Raw genomic sequence first — 20,483 nt, forward strand, 5'->3', positions numbered from 1 at the left:
CACCAAGGCCTTTTCACTACAGCTCATGTGTCAGCATTACATGATTATTCATTTTTTGTTCCCTGCATTCCTATTACATATTCATGACACTTCCCAATGCTTATTAGCATATATGCATATTCTTGTAAGGTCTCCAAGGCTTTTCATCAGTCTTCTCTGTCTGAAGCTCCCCAACCCAGTTCTAAGTGACCACTTTGTAAACTTCGAGACAATGTACACGGTTAAAAAGTAAGTGGGTGTTGCCTTGCTGGCTGCCTCAGTTCCCCTCCTCACTGTTTCTTTAAATCACTTGGCTCAGTTATCTCTGGTTTCTGGGTTGTAAATACTATCAGTTCTTGTTACATCTCTAAACCCGGACATCACTGTGGTTTAGATTTTTGACTCAAACACTTCTGGCAAAAAGTAACATCATAGTTTTTGCTGAGCAGTAAAGCCTTTTGTTTGTCACTCTGCCTCACAAGTGAGCAGACCACAGGGTGTGCTGGGAGGGGACACAAGGCATATTTATATGCATTAAATATCTTGCTTTATTCCCTTCTATTTTTCCACTTATGACACTCACAGAAGGATTTGTGTGAGAGATTCAGAAGAAACACAGGTGATCAGACCAGCCAGTGTGCTGTGTTGTCCCTTGGGAATACACTGGCACAGAGCAAGTCCCATCTCCTGAGGAACACCCACCCAAGCACTGCAGGGAGACCCTCGCTGATAATTATACGTGATTTCACACTATAAGGTCACAGTAACACTATTTTGTAGCATAGTTGTGTCACTTTATTGCAGTCCAGTGCAGGGAAAAAGAAAGTATCGGCTCTAACTTTGCTTAGTCATAGGCAGAGAAATAAAATGCTCTGGCACCCAGAGCTGGAGCAGCCAGTGAGCAAAGTCATCATAAAAGCTTTCTCCTCATGAGAGGAGTGGAGTCTTTGGGGGGTGAACAACCCCTGTGTTCTCCTCAACTCCTCTGTGGTGAGGTGTATTTAAATCTGCATTTCTTTCTGTGTGATCATTCCGCCAAAACCTCAAACCTGAAGCTTTCTATTCAGCATCCAAAGCCCGCCATTTTAAAAAAAGCCAACTATTTTTAAGTATAAGTAAGAAATTGCCTCAAAGACGTGTCCTGCAAGGCCAGCACTGCCCGGCACACCCTGAGTCCTCAGCCGGGCAGGCACGAGCGTGGGAAAAATCCCTCTTAATTCTAGAAAGGTGGCAGAAGCTCAGGGAACAAAGAAGAATTTATTTGGCACGCCGGGTCCTTCCCCCACTGAGTTTTCAGAGAGAAAGACCCCTTGGCTTTACATCTCATTCATTTTACAGTTTTACAAAATCCCACCCTTTTTCAGATAAGTTTAATATATTCATTTTTACCTAAAAAGGTTTATTTTCCCTAAAAAGGGGCTTTCCTTTTATTCTGATTGACTGCAAGGTGTCCTCTGTCAAGGATAATTAATCATCTTTGTTCTCAGCCCACAGAGGGAGAAGAACCCCTTTTGCACAAAAACGGCCCCAAAAGATTTTTAAGAACTCTTGCATGTCCCTTATCCGGCCGAAAAAGACCCTGACACTCAAGTCCAGCATTTTTGAACTTGGGTATCTCACAACTTTGCGATACGCCTATAAAAAAGAATTGTATTTTTGTTTCTCATACGGGTACCGCGGGCACTCAACAGCGGTAAGACAGGTCCCTATACCGCACCCCACCAGCTATTCGGGGCACACGTACAAGTGGGGTTTTCTATTTTATGGGATTTTGTTGTTGTTGTTGTCGTTGGTTTTTTCCCCCCTAGTTTTTTTTTGATTTGTCGTTTCACCTTCGGCCCGGCCGGCCCCGCTGCGCGCGCAGCGCCCGGTCGGGCGGTTGCCCGGCAACCGCGATCTGCCCAGCAACCAGGTCCCGCCACCGCCGCAGCGGCGGGCCAATGGCAGCGGCGCCCCCGCAGCGGCGGGCCAATGGCAGCGGCGGGCCAATGGCAGCGGCGGGCCAATGGCAGCGGCGGGCCAATGGCAGCGGCGGGCCAATGGCAGCGGCGGGCCAATGGCAGCGGCGGGCCAATGGCAGCGGCGGGCCAATGGCAGCGGCGGGCCAATGGCAGCGGCGGGCCAATGGCAGCGGCGCCCCCGCAGCGGCGGGCCAATGGCAGCGGCGCCCCCGCAGCGGCGGGCCAATGGCAGCGGCGCCCCCGCAGCGGCGGGCCAATGGCAGCGGCGCCCCCGCAGCGGCGGGCCAATGGCAGCGGCGGGAGCGTCGCGAAGGGCAGAGGCAGCGCCATGGCCGCCCCCGCCCTCAGCACAGACACACCTGCAGAGCTGCCCCTTTACCCTTCCCATCGCCATTAGCAACGCCCCAGTGCTGGATACGACGCAACTTCCCTAATATTCTATAATTAATTGGTTTAGTTAATCACAAGCAGTATCATTTTCCACTGTTGCCAGGTTTTTCCACAAGCGGCTGTTGTTAAAACACAGTTGGTTGGGAGGGCAGGGGGAAAAAAAAGAAAAAATCACTGAAGCTTTTAAGTTTTGCTAAACCCACCTTGATGTACTTCAGTGCACAAAGCCTTGGGGAAAGAGATATATTTCTGAGAACCGGACAGCAGCAATACAGAATTCATAGACTACAAGGACATTTTGCAGAAACCAGAGAATACACTAAAGAACAAACTAATCAAGACAATTTTACAATTGTACTGAAACCCCTTCTACCTGGGAAAAAGATAATAAAAAGACTGAAAATGTGGACTAAGCACAAGAAGCAAGAAATCAGTAACCAATAACCAATCAATAACCAATGGGAGCCAGAATACTAATTGATAAAGAGAATTATGTAATTTATAGCCAGCGAACGTTAATTTCTTTGCTAAAAATGCATCAATAGCAAAAAGTTTTGAAAGTGAGTGTGCACGCTTGGGGAGCGACCCCCCACACACCCAGTGCCGTGAACAAAGAAACGCCTGCTTTCTTACACCAAAAACAGCACATTACAGAGTTTGATTTATCTCCACATTTTCAGCAACAACAGGGCACGAGTTCAGAGCCACAGCAAAGCCCTTACCTTCTCCCAGGCTGAGCCGCTGGTATTCCCTCCCGGAGGGACTGGATGCTCCTGCCTTCCCCAGGGCTGCTCCTGCTGGTCTGAGGTGCGGGCAGGGCAGCCCCCCAGCCCAGGTGTGCAGGATCAAACCCCCCCTCCTCTGCAGCAGCAGCTTTATGGGCACAGTTAATTGGGGCCAGCTGTGCTGCTGCAGCAGCACCTGGACGTGAGCATCGTTAATTGGGTGCAATCAATCCAAGGCATGTGGTGGGAGAACCTTCTGGAAGGGCCAGAAGGGCCTGGGGGGGCCTCAGCATCAAGCTGGGGGGTCCCCAGGGCGTTGGCTCTGTAAATTGGGGCTCACCTGAGGGCCCTGCTGCCTTGGAAAGCATGTCAGGTGTTGGGGCTTCCGAATGGTTCTGGATCAGTGTGATACGAAGTAAAGCCACTCCTTCCCCTGTGCCTTTCTTGTCCTTCCCAGAAACTATATCTTCCTGAGCGTACCAGGAGTCTTATAAAGCCTCTGTGATCCACCACAGGCCCAAATTCTCCCCAGTTCCACGTGTAAGATGTGGGAAACACTCCTCTGTTGCTTCTGTACCTGACATCCACCTAAAGATACAGCTCCTGCCAGGGAATAATGGTCAGCAAAGACATGTCCTTCCATGACCAGTTGTGACTGAGCACAAGCACTTTAAAACAGATCTCACTATTCACATACTACTTATTTTTAATGGTAGAGGTCTGCCAGTGTTGGTATTGGTGCAAGTGTAGTGTAAAGTCCACTTGAAAGTGGGCATGTAGAAATACTGAATTTGTAATATTTTACTGCCACACAAAAGGCACCTGGTTTGGACAGGGCACGTTTTTGCTGTGAGTAAGCATTTCTATGAATTTCAATACACAGTTTCCCACAGAGTGAAATTTTTACAGCGAGTTGCACATTTCTGAGCTGCTTATGTGTGTGTGCTTAGCTAGCAGTTTTATGAGCAGCCCAGTTGTGCTTGCTGTCAGGTGTCTTTTTCTGCTGTGTGCTCTTCTTTAACTTCCCAGCAAGTATAAAGGTTGTTCTTAGGAGAAAATCACCTTTCCACTGAGAATTAATCTTTTTGTGGTGTGCTCTCTATTTCTGGCTTCCACTATTCTGCTGCTGTCAATATCCAGGTTCTGTACAAGGTGACTGGAAAATTGAGTGCCCGTTCCTTTCCTCCTTTTTAGTAATAAACGATCTACAAATATAATTATTTGTTTATGCTTTTGTATATTTTTTGGTGAATTATTTTTGCCTTTTATGTGACTACTCTTCTCCAATTTAAGGCTGAAATAGAGCCACGCTGTTAAAATTATCCAACGGGGACCAAAGAAGTCAATACTTGTCCACTTATATAGATAATTTCCTACCATTTTCAGGGTCCCCAAGATTTAAAAGGATTCTCAGTTGACTGTAGCAGCTCTGAAATTGGACTATGTTCTCATGGATAGTTCAGTGAAGGTCTCTGCTTAATGAAAGCAAAAAAGGGGAATGAGACTAACATTGATAGTATTTATAATGCATTTAGGTACAGGGGTAAAGTTGTCCTCAATATTGATCAGTATAGGAAAAGCTATGTGACAAAAGGGAATTAAGGCAGAAAAGGCTATAATTTAAAAAGAAACTTGGAAGATGGCGTTGTTAACGTTCAACAGGAGACACAGAAGGCAATATTTTAAAAATAAAAATGTTTGAAATATTTCCATGTTTCTCATAATGCTACAGATTTTCCCTCTGTCCCTGTACTTATATATAGAAACTATATTATAATGTGAATCATCAAAATAAAATAAATCCTAATGGGGAGACAGAGGTGGTACAAATAGCAATAATAATGAATTTTATTCATGGAGGGCTGGTAACTCTGTTACTGAGTGATGTAAATGAGATCAGAATTTAGTCCAAGGTTCTGTTCTCCATTTCTAAACCAGTTACCTCCCACTGTGGCAGATGTGAATACATATGGGAGAAAGAACAGAACAGATCAGATCCATCTAGTGGGAGGACAGGAACAATGTACATATTGCTCTATTATATGTACCCACAAAGCAAAGTTGGAATTTTCTCATGGAACAGGAACATATGCATATGTTTCATACATGACAGACTTGCACTTTTAATAAGCATTACATTTAAAATCGTGTAAAGTGATATCACATGAAGATATGATAAAGGAACATCAGAAGTTATGTCACCAGCTATTCTTTAAATCAACACATTCTACTGTATCAGCTTTACAGCTAATGTTAACTTGAGTATTTTTCTATGTTTGAGCTTGCAGTCCTTTAAATATACCTGACAGGAACTGAAGTATTTCTAGTAAGAAATAGGGCAAAGTGGAACTATTTTATTTCTAATTCTTCACCCTTGCCCTGTCTGTAATCTCACTCTAAATAGTATTTTTTTATTCTTTACAGGGATCGGTGTCTTGGAAGGCATTTGCCAAAGTGAGTCTGTGATAACCATTCACTGTGATGGGATTTTGTGGATCTTTTTGTCAAACAGTAAAAAGTTAGCTTTACAACAAAAGAGCTTGAAGTCATGATAGAACATCATCCAGAGAGTTCCTGAATTGTTAAAATATGTGAATTATGTAAAACTAAGTCTTGCCTGAAGGGTGAGAGACAAGAAGCCTTAAAGTAAGTTGACACAGCTTGTGGAGTGACAGACAGACCTTGTTCTTGTGTGGTTTTTAAAATGGTAGGAAATTCCAAAGTGAAAAGCTTAGTTAAACTGAAAATCACACAGCTCCACGAATCTGAAGGAAATATATCCTGGGATGATTCCTTTGCTGGTGTGAATGTCCAGCAGCTTGGCACATGAGAGTCATCCCTGTCTGGTCAAAAGTTTAATGTGACAGGGGCTTTCACCAAATTTTCCAAGATTTTTACATATCTACACAAAGCAGAAACAGTAATTCAGCTGCTGAATTGTTTGCTCTCTCTGTTCTATTTTACTGCAGCAAAAAGCTGAGAAGTAGTCTAAACCCAGAAACAGAGAGGAGGCAAAAAAAGAAAAACAGAAAATGTAACTAAATCAGGAGCATCTCAGCTCTATGGAAATGAGACTATTTTTTGGAGATGCCTCCAGTCCCTCATGCATATGGTAAATTATTTATTAACAAGACCTGGTATAAAAATCATGTAAAAAAAAAAAAAAAGATAAAATTAAGATCATGGTAATCAGCTACCAAATGTTCACTATCTAGATTTTAGGGGAATTTTTTTTATATATAATATTAAATGCCTAAAAATGGTTGGGTTCAACCATATCTACTTAGGACTAATTTTTTTTTTTTTTCAAGACCCATCATAATAAATTCTTAGGAGTCCTGGATTAAATGTCCATATGTCATATTGCTGTACTGGTTGGTATCAGCTGATATTATTTGCTCAGAAGCCTGTCAATAGTCTTCAGGGTTCTTAATACCACCTAAATTTAAATTCTTACCTTACCCTCTCTACGTTATTTATGCTGTCCAGAGGAAAAGACTCTTGATAGCAAGAACTTTGTTTAACATTGTGATTGCCTACTGCAATGTCCTTTCCCTATTAGTCATATGCTAAACTGAGAGGAAATATTCTTCTAATTTAGATATTTTAGCTAGTTGCCAAATGGCAAGGAGGATGAATATCCTAATTTCTCTTCTTTTTAAATACTTCCCTCAGGATCTCATTTGATCTTAGGGGTAATTTACTATTTTAAAAGCAGCAGGATTGAGCCTTTAGCAAAAAAATGAAAGCAAAGTTACGGAGAAAAAGAATATGAGAAGGAATAAAAAATTAAGATGGCAAATAATTTAGCCATTTTTCTCTGTTTGCATTTCAACCACTTCTTACAGCTAATTAAATCAGGACTTTTGGTTCTATTTATTGTCTTGAAACAAATTTTTGAAACAAATTTTTTAGACTGTAACAAAAAATGTGCATGTCATCCTGAAATCATGGATCAAGTTAAAATGGAAGTCAGTGAGGGTAACTACAACAAAAAACAATCCACTCTAAAGATACCAATTTGTGCCTTTTTAATTCACTTGGTAAAGAAAATTAGGAATGTTTGAACTTACTCGGTTCAAACAAAAAGTGTTGCTTTGCTTTTTGCCATTTCCGAGATTCAGAAGTATCTAAATCTCACCTCAGGTCTCTTCCAGTCCATTTCTTCATTATTTCTTGTAGCTTTTCCAGTTTCTAATTTTCTACATAAAATTGTATTTTCATTTATAGATATAACATAAAGTGAAGATTTAAATACAGTTAAGTGCAGACAGCAAGCACAAATTCTTAACAATAAGGGTAATGGACCATTGAAACAGGCTCCAGTTTCCTGTGAACTATTCATATCTTTGCCTTCAAGGCAGTGCTGGAAGATGTGTGTTATGACAATTGTGACTATTAAAAAAACCCCATAAATTAGGCTGTCCAATTAGGGTGTTTGAGACTTCTAACACAGAGGTGTCAGGGTGAACATGGAATCCTGTGCTTTACTAAAAGAGAGACAAGATGATCTCTATGTCTTCTCTGCAGGTACTTGATTTTTTAAAGTCATCAAAGCAAATGTTTCAGTCATAAGAAACTGCTAAAAGTTAGTTTGCAATGCAAGATCCAGTACTGCCTTCTACATCAGCAAAACACATCTATTATTGAACTGTATGCATGTTATGTATATTAGTTATGTATATTAATTATGTATATTAGCGCATGTGAGCGTTACCCACACTACTGCTCTGTAGATTTAACCTCATGTCTGCAAATCCCATTACTGGTGGAGTTCATAATCCCAAAATCACCAAGGACCAGGAAGCCTTGCAGTAGACTAACAGGACAAGACACCATTGCAGAAATAAATAAATATATATCAAGTTGTGCAAGAGAATTTAAAAGCTGAACTATATATATATATATATTTGAACTTTTCTAAGGCTTAGGTAAAAAGGGAGCCAGCTGAGCAGAATTTTAGCTGGCATGAATACAGATGGTGCCCCAATTTCCTTAAGGAGCCATCAGTGTCTAGTCTGTTGTATCCCTTCCCATAAGAATAAAAAGAGGACAAATATTAAACCCTATTAAATAAACCCATATGGACCCCCAAAGTGATAAAGTGGTTGGTGAAACAGCACTTGGTGTTCCTTCCATGTGCTAATTCCGTGGCATAAATTTGTGTTCACTCCCCTCTTTTGTAGCCAGGGCTGGTTCTCTTTGTGACTGAAGAGAGTGCACAGAGTGAAACAGTCCTGGAAATAGCAATTTAAATCACTTGCTGACTCAACAAAATTTAGATAAACAAATGGAGTCTTCAAATGCAGTTTTTCCAGGGGGAAAAAATGTTTCTCTTAAACACTTATTGAAAGGTCCGGAAAAAAACATTCCTACCATGGAAATTTTCCCTTACTTCCTTTACGTGCTTCTTACTTATCCCTGCAGAGAAGAAGAGGCTTGCATTGGGCTAGAGGCTGATGAGATCTCTTTCATGTGAGATATTTTAATTACTTTACTAGATATAAAATGTATAACATATTTATATTTTCAAATATTACTTTCGCTGACCAGACTTTTCATAAAATATTGATTGCAATTATATTTGTAATACAGATCAAGAGAAAGTAGGAAGCAGAAAGAAACACAAGGGGTCAGTGGAAAGGGAGAAGATTGAAATCAGTCTGATAGAAGTAAATGGAAGAAGAATAAAAGTTATTTTAGACATCTGATACCTGGCCCATAAAACGCGTAAATCAGGAGAGCAGAACTCCTTTTGGAAAGGCATAAGGTTGTTTCTTTAGACACAAATAGCTCAGTGTGCAAAACAGTGGTTAACAGGGCATATAATTTAAAAATCCTGCTTCCACAACAGATGGCTTTATTTACCCTGTTTAGAAACTTGACATGGGGGAATCTTCCCCTGGAAGCACAGTTGTGTGTGCTGCAAAATAATCAGATCTGGGTCAAACATCAGACTGTCCTAATACTGAGTGTTTATGTAAGATTGTCACAATCTGTCCAAAGCAGAAACAGACCCAAATAATAAATGTATTTAGTGTATGATGTTTTCCCTCCTAAAATAATTGTGACTGTGTCTCAGCTGGAACATCCGTAAGGGAACAGATTTCCAGCGCTGCTTTTTTTCTCCATTCACTACAGTGCTTGCAGCGTGACTGTTGCAACATCCTTTCTTGCCATGAAGACCTGTAGCCATTCAAGACTCTTCCAATTTCCTTGCCAGTGAATGCCTAAGAAGACACCAAGTGATTTTCCCTCTCCTGGTTTTTATGGCCAAGAACACTGTTGGCCACTCTGACCAGAGGGAAGGTAAAAGGCACTGTGGCACAAGAGCATCCAAACAAAGTAATCAAAAGGAGAGGCTTGGGGGTTATGGCTTGATCAGCTGTAAATTCTGCAGTGCAACAAAAAAATATATGCTTTTTTTTTTTTTTAATTGCAGCACTGATTTCTGTGTTTGATTCTCCCCTTTTCCTCCTACTGAAAGTTTGTTGACTCACTGATTTTCACACTGTTGTCTGTCCGAGCTGTGCCTGGCTCCACTGAACGAGCCTGATATTTTGGCTCCATCAAACCCAGTGGCAAGCTGGCTGCAGAGAAGGGAAGGATTTCATGTGTTCACAGCAGATGTTGTGAGTTGCCTCGAGGGCATTCTCACTGCAAAAACAGGAGAATATGACAAACTCTACTGTGTCTGACACGCCGGAAGCTTCTCAGAGTTTCAATCTGCTGTGGAGATATTTTGCAACATATCAATGCCAGAAGTTGCTACTCCAACACTTTCCATAATGATTTCCAAGGAAAGAGCTCTAGAAGCTGGGAAAATGCATGAGTTAGGTGCTGTGCAAATTGTGTGTTATTCGACATCAGCCAACTCATTTGAAGTGTCAGTTTGGAGAACTTGTCTCCTTATTCTGGTGATGCTAGATTGTTGAGATAATTGATAACTGCTAAAACAGAATAGTCCTTTTCTTCTTTAAAATTTTGGGTATAGCATAAATTTCTTTTTAGGAAGCCTTGGGGGTCACTAACAAAAATTAATTTTCTTATGAGGAAATTAAAAAAAAAAAAAAAGGCAGAAAAATCAATTAATGGATATTCCGGACAAAATACTTTGTATTTGACTCCATCAAAACAGTGGATGAAACTGGAGGGGGCAGGCAGGAAGGAGGGGGAAGAAAGGAAAGAAGGGGATGCTATTTTTTCACATCTCTAACAATATCATTTATTTCACTTTTGAATTTCTTCTTGGCCTCGCTGTTGCCTCCTCAAGGAAGTGAAGTTACTCAAATCGCTCCTGCATGTGTTTTTTCTATTAATACCACTTGCAAGCAGCTTTCCTGCAGAGTTTCACTCCGTGTCTTTCCTGGGCCACATCTGCCAACTGCGGGAAAGCATCTGTGCAACATCGGTGACATTGAAGAAAGGCAGAGCCCTGACACCAGATCAGTTCTCCATGGGCAGGGTAGAGTGGAGCACTGGCCCTTCTCCCACCAGTGGTGCCTTGGAAGGGCAGGCTGCCAGGCAGGGGGAGCTTGGCATGGCACCTGGGCAGTCTGAAAGCACCTCTGCACGTCTGGGTCTGTGGGAACAGGCTGAGACAAGGACTGCACAGAAGAGTGGAGATTTCTGCTTTGCAGGCAGTTCAGTTTGTTGAAAAAATTAATCAGTGTGATTATGGAAGTAGGCACAGAAATGAGCATATTCTGACCCCTCTGAAGCCCCCTGGGTTTGTTTAGAGCATTAACCCCCATGGTGTACCAGGCCTTCCTAGTTACTAGATCCTGAACGTTGCTACAGTGATAGCAAAGTTCTACTAAGTCCTACCAAGAGAGAGATTGTTCTCATGAGTTCTGTTTGAAAATCAGCCTGCTCCTGATTTTATGGGTCGTTTCTGGATAATGATAAATATTTAATAAATAAGAGGGTCAGTATTATCTCATTATCAATAGGGTTTTTTTTTTAAATATAGGTTTTTCTCAGACTTTGGTATTGTGCCAACGGACCTAAAAATTCACAAGACATCTTAGTGACTTAAAATCACTAAACTAACATCTGAAAGAGTCCTGTGGGAGTTGTTTGATGGTTTAAGTTGTGCTGATAGTGATGGATAACTACTTCAGGCACCAGGCCTTCCAGAGTGAATTATCACACTCTCAGAAGAGTCAGGGGTTGCGGAAGGTGAGCGTGGAAAGTCGGGTCCTTGTGAATGAGTTCAGCCCTCCTTGGTGGACACCCAGCCTCCTGTAGGGTGTGGGAAGTCCTGTCCTATCTGCTGGGACTTTCCTTCAAAGAACAGCATCTTGCCTTGCTGGGACCTGGCACTGACCTGTAACTCAAACATCAGAAGAGGCAGATATTTTCAGGCCAGTGCAGTCAATCCTACCAGCAACAGGCACCTAAGGCAAAGAACCTGAGTTGTCTGTGTGTTGAAGGGATGTGACACCAAACATGTCTGCCTGTAATTAGGGAGATACAGAGACTGAGAGCTGTGGCTTTTTAAATTTAACACACCATTAACAAGAAACAAGCTTTGATTTGAAAGAAAAAGAGAGAAGACAAACATTAAAATTGTTTTCAATCGTTTAAGTTACATAGTTCTCACTCCAGAAGCTTTGATCATGTATAATCCTGTTGAAAGGCTGACTTGCAATCAGCCTCACATACATTATGTTGCAATGCTGTGGCACTAGTGCATGACAGAAATTTATTTTCCATTAATTCATTCTTTGCTGGAAATATAAACACTCTATATGCTTAACAGCCCAAAAAATGAATGTTATTGCTTTTTAAAATTGCCCCTTAATGAGAATTTTGCTTGCTATTAAAAAAAACCTCAGTGCCTGAGGACCATCTTTCAAATGCTGACACACCTATTTTCAACACCAACAGTGTTGAACAATCAAAACAAAATCATCCCAGACACTGCTTTAGGAAAAGCTACCACGTTTTTTAACTGATGAAAATAGATGTTTACAGCATCTGTGAACCAGGACTGATTTTAAAGTAGCTTTTCACTGAGCTTATGAACATTTCCACATCTGCTCCAGTGCAGGAGTGATGGCTGTGCAAAAACATCCATGGAACAGTTATTTTCTAAAGAAAAGGTCTGTTGTTTAAGAAGGCTGTTTTCAAGGTAAGAGCTTCTGTGTGCTAACAAAGCACCTCATCAGTGACAAATAACAGCACAACTGTGCCCTGCAGAGAAAGAATGGAATCCATACTGCTATCAGTTGTGCAGGATGTTCACTAAATCTGGATTATCCTACCTGGAGTTTTTCATGTAGACTTGTGAGAGCAAAAGCTTCCTGCAGCCAGAATCTGAAAGGAAACAGTTGCACAGAATTGTTGATACAAATCTTGTGTTTCAGGATTAAAAACTCCTCTTCCCAGTTCTGCGAACTTGAAACATTAAAGGAGAAACAGAATAATTCCTTATCTTATTTTCATACACAAGTGAGGACTTCTGATAGCTTCTGGTGACTGATATTGTATACCTGTGGATTTAAAGCTTACTGCACTTTAAATATTTGATTTTTTTTTCTTCCTGTTTTCTACTTTCTTATTCATCCTGTGCTGGGAGACGGGGTGGGGGGAATCCTTTCAGCTTATTCTATCTATAAATGTTAAACTGCAAGGTATCTTGGAAAATTCTAAACATATTAGAATGTAGCACTGTTGCTGATAAAAGAAATAGCTGAATAGCCTATTGAAAGATGCTAGGATTATTGTATGTAGCAAAAGAAAAAGAAAGTGTGTAAAAGAAAACATTTCCTCAAACTTCCAGGTTTAGTGTCTGCTTTTTCGTAGCTCCTTATAGATCTATGATAAATTCTTTGGCTTATTATTATTACTTAATGTTAGTCCTGTCTGTAGTTAAGTGGGTGATTTTTGACTGCCACTATTAACATAAAGAAATTTCCCTATTCTTGGCAGTGGGGTTGGAACCAGATGATCTTTAAGATCCCTTTCAACCCAAACCTCTCTCTGATTCTATGTAAAAAAAAAAGTTTACTGAATTGATTGTTCTGGTTTTTTCCACCATATTGGGGAAATAGATAATATGCACATAAGCATGCTCAAACATAAACTATGCATTATCTTCATCAGAAATCGTATTTTCATTATATTCTAGTAGGATACAGAAATACCACATCTAAAAATATTTCACTTTGTCCTTCTGATGTCCTGTGGTGGTGTTCTGAGAGGGAGCTAGAGAGCTACAGGCAGTCGTGGGTGTTTTTGTGATTGTCCCATTCTTATTCTATATTAAAATGGAAAAAAAAGAAAGCAGGACAGAAATTAAGTTTAGGAAAAAAAAGAGTTTACCTCCACTCAGTTGTCAGTGAATATGTTCACATTACAAAACCTCCTTTGCTGTAGTTAACTGTGATGGGGGAGTGAGGGGTGAGGGAAAGATAAAAAATCTCAGCATTTATCACTTGATAATGCATTTTAGCCACTTGGCTAAAATGATACTTTCTTTTTTCCCCAGACATTTGCATTTGTTTTGTCACAAAGCTTTCTTTCCTTAAATCAATACTGGGCAAAAGAATAGAAATTAAACATTTTTAACTTATTTATCTTAAATGAAAAAAAATCAGGCTGAGAAATAAACATTCTTCAGGAAAATGTATCATCCTTCTACCAAAATCTGCTGCTGAAGGTACTGTACAGTAACTAATTAGTGCTCATGAGAAAAGAGAATTTTTTTTTTTATTTTGGTTACTGGCTTGGTTGTTTGTGTGAAAGAGGAAGCTGACCAAAAAAAGAGAAAGTGATATTAAAGAAAACAACGCTTTCTATATTATTTATACAGAAAATAAATTGATAGTAACACGACATAAAACTGTGCTGCTTTATCAAAATAATTTCACTGACACCGCATTTGTAATGACACATCCGGGGTATTTGCACAGCCAGGGAAGTTTCACATGAATCATCTAATAATGGACCTGCTGGAGATGCAGAGTTATAATTTAGGAAACCTTATATATTCCCAGCACACCACTGAGAATAGCACAAAGAAATACTTTCCTTTCCTGGTTTAATTTCCAGCATATCTGTTTGTATGAACTGTGCACTACTTCATTATGGATAAATACATATTTTTTTCCCTCCAGGCAATCACCACATAACAGATAGAAGCTGCAGACCTTAACTGTACATAAATAAATAGTCCCATGAGGACTTGCTACTGACACTGTATTTTCTGATATTCAAAAACACATTCTCCTGCTCTTTTGTTAGATCTCTAATTTCATTGTGCACCTAAAAATACACAAGTATACCAAGCCAGATCCTCACACATTAGGAAACCCATATATGCCCACAGCACACAGAATTAATGGCTCAGAAGGTCACTAGGAAAGTGTCCAGTCAGGATTTGATACCAATCCATGTCTATTAGGCATGAATTGGAACTTCAGGGTAACCTTTTTTAACTGCACTGCTTAATATTTTGCCCTCAATACCACCACCTTCAAAAACTGAACCAAAAAATAAATCAGTTCAGTCTGAAACAAATATATACGATCCCTTTTCCTTGTTTAAGCAAAAAGGTCACTTGCACACAAAATATTTTGACTGATCTGCAACAAAACAGGCTGCTCTCAAAGACTGAAGGGTAAGATTAGATTGCACTAAACAGCTTATCAGGGGTGCCTACAGCTCCACTCTCAACCAAGCCAAGAATTTTATTTTATTTCAAAACTGTTGTTTTGCACATTGTCCAACTCTGACCATAAATTGGTGTATGATACAAACTGGTGACATCAAGGAGGGAAGACAAGCCCTGCATGGAAAGAGTTTACAATTACTCTCCTCATCTGCTATACTGGTGTGTGAAATAAAGATGAAGTGCCAATTATAAAAGGCTTAAAAGTCTGAAGGAATGAGGAGGAATAGGTCTCCCTGGTACCTGGAGCCCTGTTTCTAAGGGTAAGGAAATTGAAATCTGTCTGCTGAGGTCTGTCCTCATAACCTGGCTGTCTAATAGTATCCTGTAGCACTGTGAAGTGGTACAGATGGTAATAAGATGGAACTTCAGATTAAAAATATATACAATATGATGAGAGACTATACAAATTGAAATCCCATCATTTTAAAATTATCTGAGGAGGAAGGCAGTGGTGTAATTAAAGTACTTACGTTTTTGAAGAGGATAAATGAGGTCAACTCGAGTTGCTATGTGCACTGCAAAAAAAAAAGGGAATTTAATTGTTAGTTAAATAAAAAATAAGCTTGGAGCAGATGTTTCTAACTACTTTTTCATGTACAGAATTATAGTGAAAATGTAGCTGTATCAAACACAGAAAAAAATTACTAACTCATTCAAGAAATAACTAAAAAGAAAACACACAGGCAATAGGCTACAGAAAGAACCTGGAAGTATTATTTTTAGGTGACTGAATTATAGCCATTAAAAAAGTGTTTCTCCCAGTCCTCACTCTGCCTCTACTTTCCATAAATTAATTACCTACATTCTGGTGGAAAGAAAACTCTATTGCACATTTGCCTCCAAAAACAGGTGAAAAATGTCTGCTGGGTCACACCAATAAATCCAGGCTCTCGGTATCCCAGCTCTAGTAACAGCCTGTGAAAGCAGGTGTTTGTTTCAAGCATTCCTGTTTATCTCACACTGGAGTCATTTTATGCCATGAATGCCCAGTTATAAAGATGTAGAAGACTAGATACAGTCTTCTCCAGAAGTGATGGCAGTTTTCATGGAACAGTGTAATTTTAGTACAGAAGAAAGAACAAATCAGTGCTTTAATGGCAGAGTAGATATTGAGATTACACACAGCAGGTCAGCAAAACCTGCCTGGATTTCAAAAGAACAGTGCATGAACTGAGATTTTAAGAGTAGAATGAACTTTCCTTGACTTCTCCACTGTCCTCTCACAACACATCAGGAAATGTTCCCTTTGGCTCACACGCCCCACTTTGTACATCTAGAACCAATAGAAACACAAAACAGCAAATTCAGCAAATACTGAATGACATCAAACGCCGTTCAACAACTGTTTTCCACTTAACCATAAGTCAGCCTTCACCATGCAGTCAGGTCACGTGAGAGCAGAAGCAATGCCAACCGCATCTGCTTTACAGAACTCACTGCAGATCTTCGGCAAGGTCAGGGATTTTGCCAGTCATACATCACAGAATGGATGGTGGTGCTTCTTCCAGGAGTTTGAGCCCTGTGGTCCAGACACACTCTGTCATCACTGGCCTTCCACATTATATCCAGCACCGCTGAAATACAGAGAACTTTCAAACGACAACTGACTCCCTGGAGTCCTTCTCTGAAAAGGCCTCCTCTTTCCCAAGATTACTGGTGATATTTTGACATGCAGAACACTTGGCATACATGTAATGCATACATTAGTATCCAAGCCAAAAGTAAAAGTCAAACTATTCATTTGAAAATTTAGTTCTTAAACTTTCCACTTCTCCCTAAGAGACGCAAGTCAAGATGTTCTGTTGCCTGAAGGAGATCAAGAGCATCACTGTGATTTCTTTATTTTATTCCTCTAAACAGTTCCTACCTGGCACATCTTAAAAGTCATTTCAAACTGAACCTGTATGATACAAACTGGTGGCACCAAGGAGGGAAGACAAGCCCTGCATAAAAAGAGTTTACAATTACTTTCCTCATCTGCTGTACTGGTGTGTGAAATAAAGATGAAGTACCAGCTGAATTTCCGTGCCAGAGAGCTGTGCTCAGGCCATGCCCTCGATCATCACTAACCAGATTCCCAAGGCAGCTCCCATGTCAGCAGAAGGCCGGGATTTCTTCAGCATAGGGTTGATACCTGGCTCAGAAAGTTTCACCGGAGCTCTGTTGAGTCTCCACCCTTGGAGATACTCCAAAGCCACCTGGAGGTGAGGGAGGGTTGGAGAAGGTGACCTCCAGAGATGCCTTCAGCCTCCAGCACTCTGCCATTCCATGAGGGCCCACAGTATAACTACCAAAGGCTTCACAGGCTTTAGTAGCCTCCATGAAGCACTTTTTACTGGATTTCAACCCATGGATTGTATGTTCCTTCCTTTATCAGGCCTTAACCTGTGTCTTTCTCCTCCATTTGAATCTTCATGATTGCACCCAGGCTGTCTTCCAGGCACGTCTGGGTTGTATGAATGAAACTATCGGGCACATAGAGACCGTTTCAAGTTTAAGATTCCCCATATGGAGCTTGGTACCTTGACTCCTTGAGTGGCAATTTTCAAGTCATTATTCTGATGGGTATTATTCTTCAAGTTTCTTTGTGGTTTTTTTTTCATGTGTGATTTCCCCTTTATTTACCATATTTTATTGCAAGCTGCTAAGAACTGCAGGAAGCCAAAAAACAATAAAGTTCCAGTGGTACTTTTGCCTACAGTTGGAGAAGCTGATTATGTGCCAACTGACCCTCAAATGGGATCTTTTCTAGCTCTCCACAAGAATCAAAAAATCTTCCCTTTGCCTACCAAAGCAACTCAGTGAACAGTAATTTCCAAAAACTAAGATTTGCTAAAAATAAAAAGAAAAATAAATACATATAATCACCAACTCTGCAGAGTCTGTATCCTGATTCTCTATATTACCTTGCTAATTAAACACGAAGGGTTCTGATATGGCTTTCAGGTAGGTATGAGAAATATAATTTGCTTTCTCAGCAATCCATGAAGAAAACAGAAATGTCCACATTTGCTGTTGTACCTGTCAGATCACAGGGCCAAAGGAGAGCCATGGACCAGCAGGGCTTCTTCCACAGGCTCCAAAACGTTCCCGCTCAGATGAAAACTGAAACACTGGCACTGTTTTCTTGCCCTGAAGTAGCTGATTTCATCTAAATATTACACAGTCCTATGGGAACTGGAAGGGTGAAAGCAGGAGGCAACTTCAAAAAAGAAAAGATTTAGGCTTTTCAGGGCAGGGTTTATTGCTTTGTTCTACATCGTTAATTATACATATCATGCATCTGATCTGACAGTTTCCTAATGCTTTGTAGCTTAGGTGAATCTTGTCCCTTGGGCAGGGAGGAAAGAGAAATTAAAAACTTGCCAGGGTTAAAACACAGGAGGAGAGATCCCTTGTCAGGATATTTTTTTATATTTTTTTCAAGTCTATAGAGTCGCTGACCACAATTTTCAAAGCAGAAATTTGTGTCTAAAACTCAGATCCTTAAATTCACACTTGAGAAATGTAAATGAGAAGGTTGATATAAAGCCAAGCAGCCAGTAATCCCAGAAATGCCAGAGAACTGCTGGATGCAGTGCAGGCTGAAAAATCAAGCTACCAAACTGCAGGTACTACATTTTCAGGTTTTCATGGAGATACAGTTGCTGAAAATTCTCAGATTAGTTGGAGACTAGAGCTGTGGTTATCCTACAGGAGGAAAAGGAAAATGCATAATTTAAATTTAGATGCTAAAACTGAAGCCTAGGAAAAGTTGCTTCCCACCTAACTCTCAGTCTAAGATTTGGAACTTCACCTGTAAAATGGCTGTAACATTTTTTCCTACCATTTCTGCTGAGCTCAGAAGGCCTCCAAAGGCCCAGTGCCTTTAGTATGCTTATGAAATTCATATGCATTTATATGCTCCATTTATATGTGCACTGCTTCAGTGTACACCAGAATAACATCACACCAGGCTAGGGAACACACACCAGTGCAGACCTACTGCTTAAAAATGAGACCTGATTATTAGAAGAAAAGTCAATCTTAGTTGATCACCTCCTCAGCCCCCTCTCCCCCTCTCCGCAGCCTGCCTTTGTTGGGTGCCCCAGGCAGGCACTATGTCCCACCACCTTCATCCCTCCCCACCCAGCCAGGGGAATCATGTGGCTCTGTGATTTTGGGGACACAGTGGCTGTGGCCTTTGCATCCTCTGTTTGGTTTAGGACTTTACAGCTGAGACTTGACTGTCAAGGACCTGGCTGAGCACCTTCCTAGCACATCCCGGAACGGTCCTCAGCCAGTCTGGAGTTTAGTGATTCATGGGAGAGATTTTAGGCTTCCCAAACATACCACCTATTAACAGGCAGCTTGACGACCAGCAGGCTCCTGCCCTGCAGCTTTGATTGAAGTGCATCCCCCTCGCCCGAGCTCCACCACAGCCAAAGAGCAGCGCGGGAGCCGCCGAGCCCCGCATCCCAACTCCGCTCTGCCGAGCGCTCGGGGTCGCAGGGGCAGCAGTCGCTCCTCATAAGAGTTTACACCTCTTCCCCGCGCCCTGAAGCCTTGTTTCTGGAACATCTAACGCCAGCCTTCTGTGGCTGACCCTCGCTGTGTTTACCGAGCATCTTTTGTCTCAGCAGCTTCTCTGCTAATCTGGCGCTCGGGTGCGACGGCTGCTGATGAGGTGAGAGCCCCTTCGTGGGGCTGCTGCTGCAGAGGACCTTCAGCTTAAACGACAGTGACAGCACTTCAGCGAGGCCCAACGGACATTCTTTGACAGAATATAGATTCACAAAGAGAAGTAATTCTTGCTGCTGTCACAAAACACTGCTTTCTTCAAACCTCAGCACCGTATGGCACCGTCGTCAATAGAGCAACTGCTACCACCATCTACTGGCAAACGCAGAGAAGTGAAAGAACAGGGGGAGTTCATTGCCTTGGAGTGGATCTCACCCGAAAAAAAAAGGAGAGAGAAGTACAGTATACGATCACCTTTCAGATGTACACTAGGCAGTGCCAGCTAGTGACAGCTCTCCAGTCGTACTGGTAGGGAAGAGCCTGAAGAATGAGCTTCCAGGTAAAGCCTGTTCTTTCCCTGCAGCCCACAGATGGTGCTTTACTGTTCAGTTCTGCCTTGCAGCAAGAGAGAGCCTGGCTGTTCTGCTCTCTGCTCCACTTCGACTGGGAAAACAGCACCAGGATATGGTGCCACAGGAGAGCAGCAAGTGCTGGAAACACAGAGTCCTGAGAGAAGACTTTGTGTATCTTAGAGGAATTCAGATTAGATGGAGCTGTGTCAACGTCACAAAGTAACTGGGAATTATAAAAGAAAAAAAAAACCACCTGTGCTATAGTACTATGATTCATTAAAAGTCTAATCCAAATATAATCAAATAAGAACACCTTCTTTTACACTCTGTTGGGAATTAAAGCAAGCACTAGGCAGAGTGTATTGAAAGGGAAGCTTGATACTTCGTAAAAACTTTTCTGTTTTACCTGTAAAACTGCCTTTCCTCAGAAGGATGAGTGTGTAGTTGACTTAGAGATATTAAGCACAGATTCCTGGAAGGTTTTCAAGCTTTAACATTATTCAAGTCTAAAGGAGCATGCAGACAAATAGCATCTTAGTTTAAGAAATCACAGTGTATTTCCTCATTTTTCACTGACACTGATTGAAAGTTAATTGAGGGTCTTGGATTAGGTTCTAACATCGGGGGAATAAATTAATGCCATTGTATTCAATCACTTTTGGTTGTGTTCTCTGCA

The 20,483-nt window shown here is 41.2% G+C and overlaps 1 long non-coding RNA gene across 2 annotated transcripts; it reads right to left on the reverse strand.

The window, feature by feature from the left end:
- Window positions 1-8,559: 8,559 nt before the first annotated feature.
- On the reverse strand, window positions 8,560-20,101 carry LOC135416889 (uncharacterized). 2 transcript variants are annotated; one of them, XR_010431804.1, is made up of 4 exons: window positions 19,068-20,101; window positions 15,206-18,425; window positions 12,325-12,376; window positions 8,560-11,384 (listed from the first exon to the last, which is right to left on the reverse strand). It is a non-coding gene; the product is annotated as an uncharacterized LOC135416889 (long non-coding RNA). The 2 variants fall into 2 exon arrangements; XR_010431803.1 differs by lacking the exon at window positions 19,068-20,101 and having other exon boundaries at window positions 15,206-18,806.
- Between the last annotated feature and the right edge of the window lie 382 nt (window positions 20,102-20,483).

Source organism: Pseudopipra pipra, chromosome 7 (genome assembly GCF_036250125.1).
Source record: "Pseudopipra pipra isolate bDixPip1 chromosome 7, bDixPip1.hap1, whole genome shotgun sequence".
Lineage (NCBI taxonomy): Eukaryota > Metazoa > Chordata > Aves > Passeriformes > Pipridae > Pseudopipra > Pseudopipra pipra.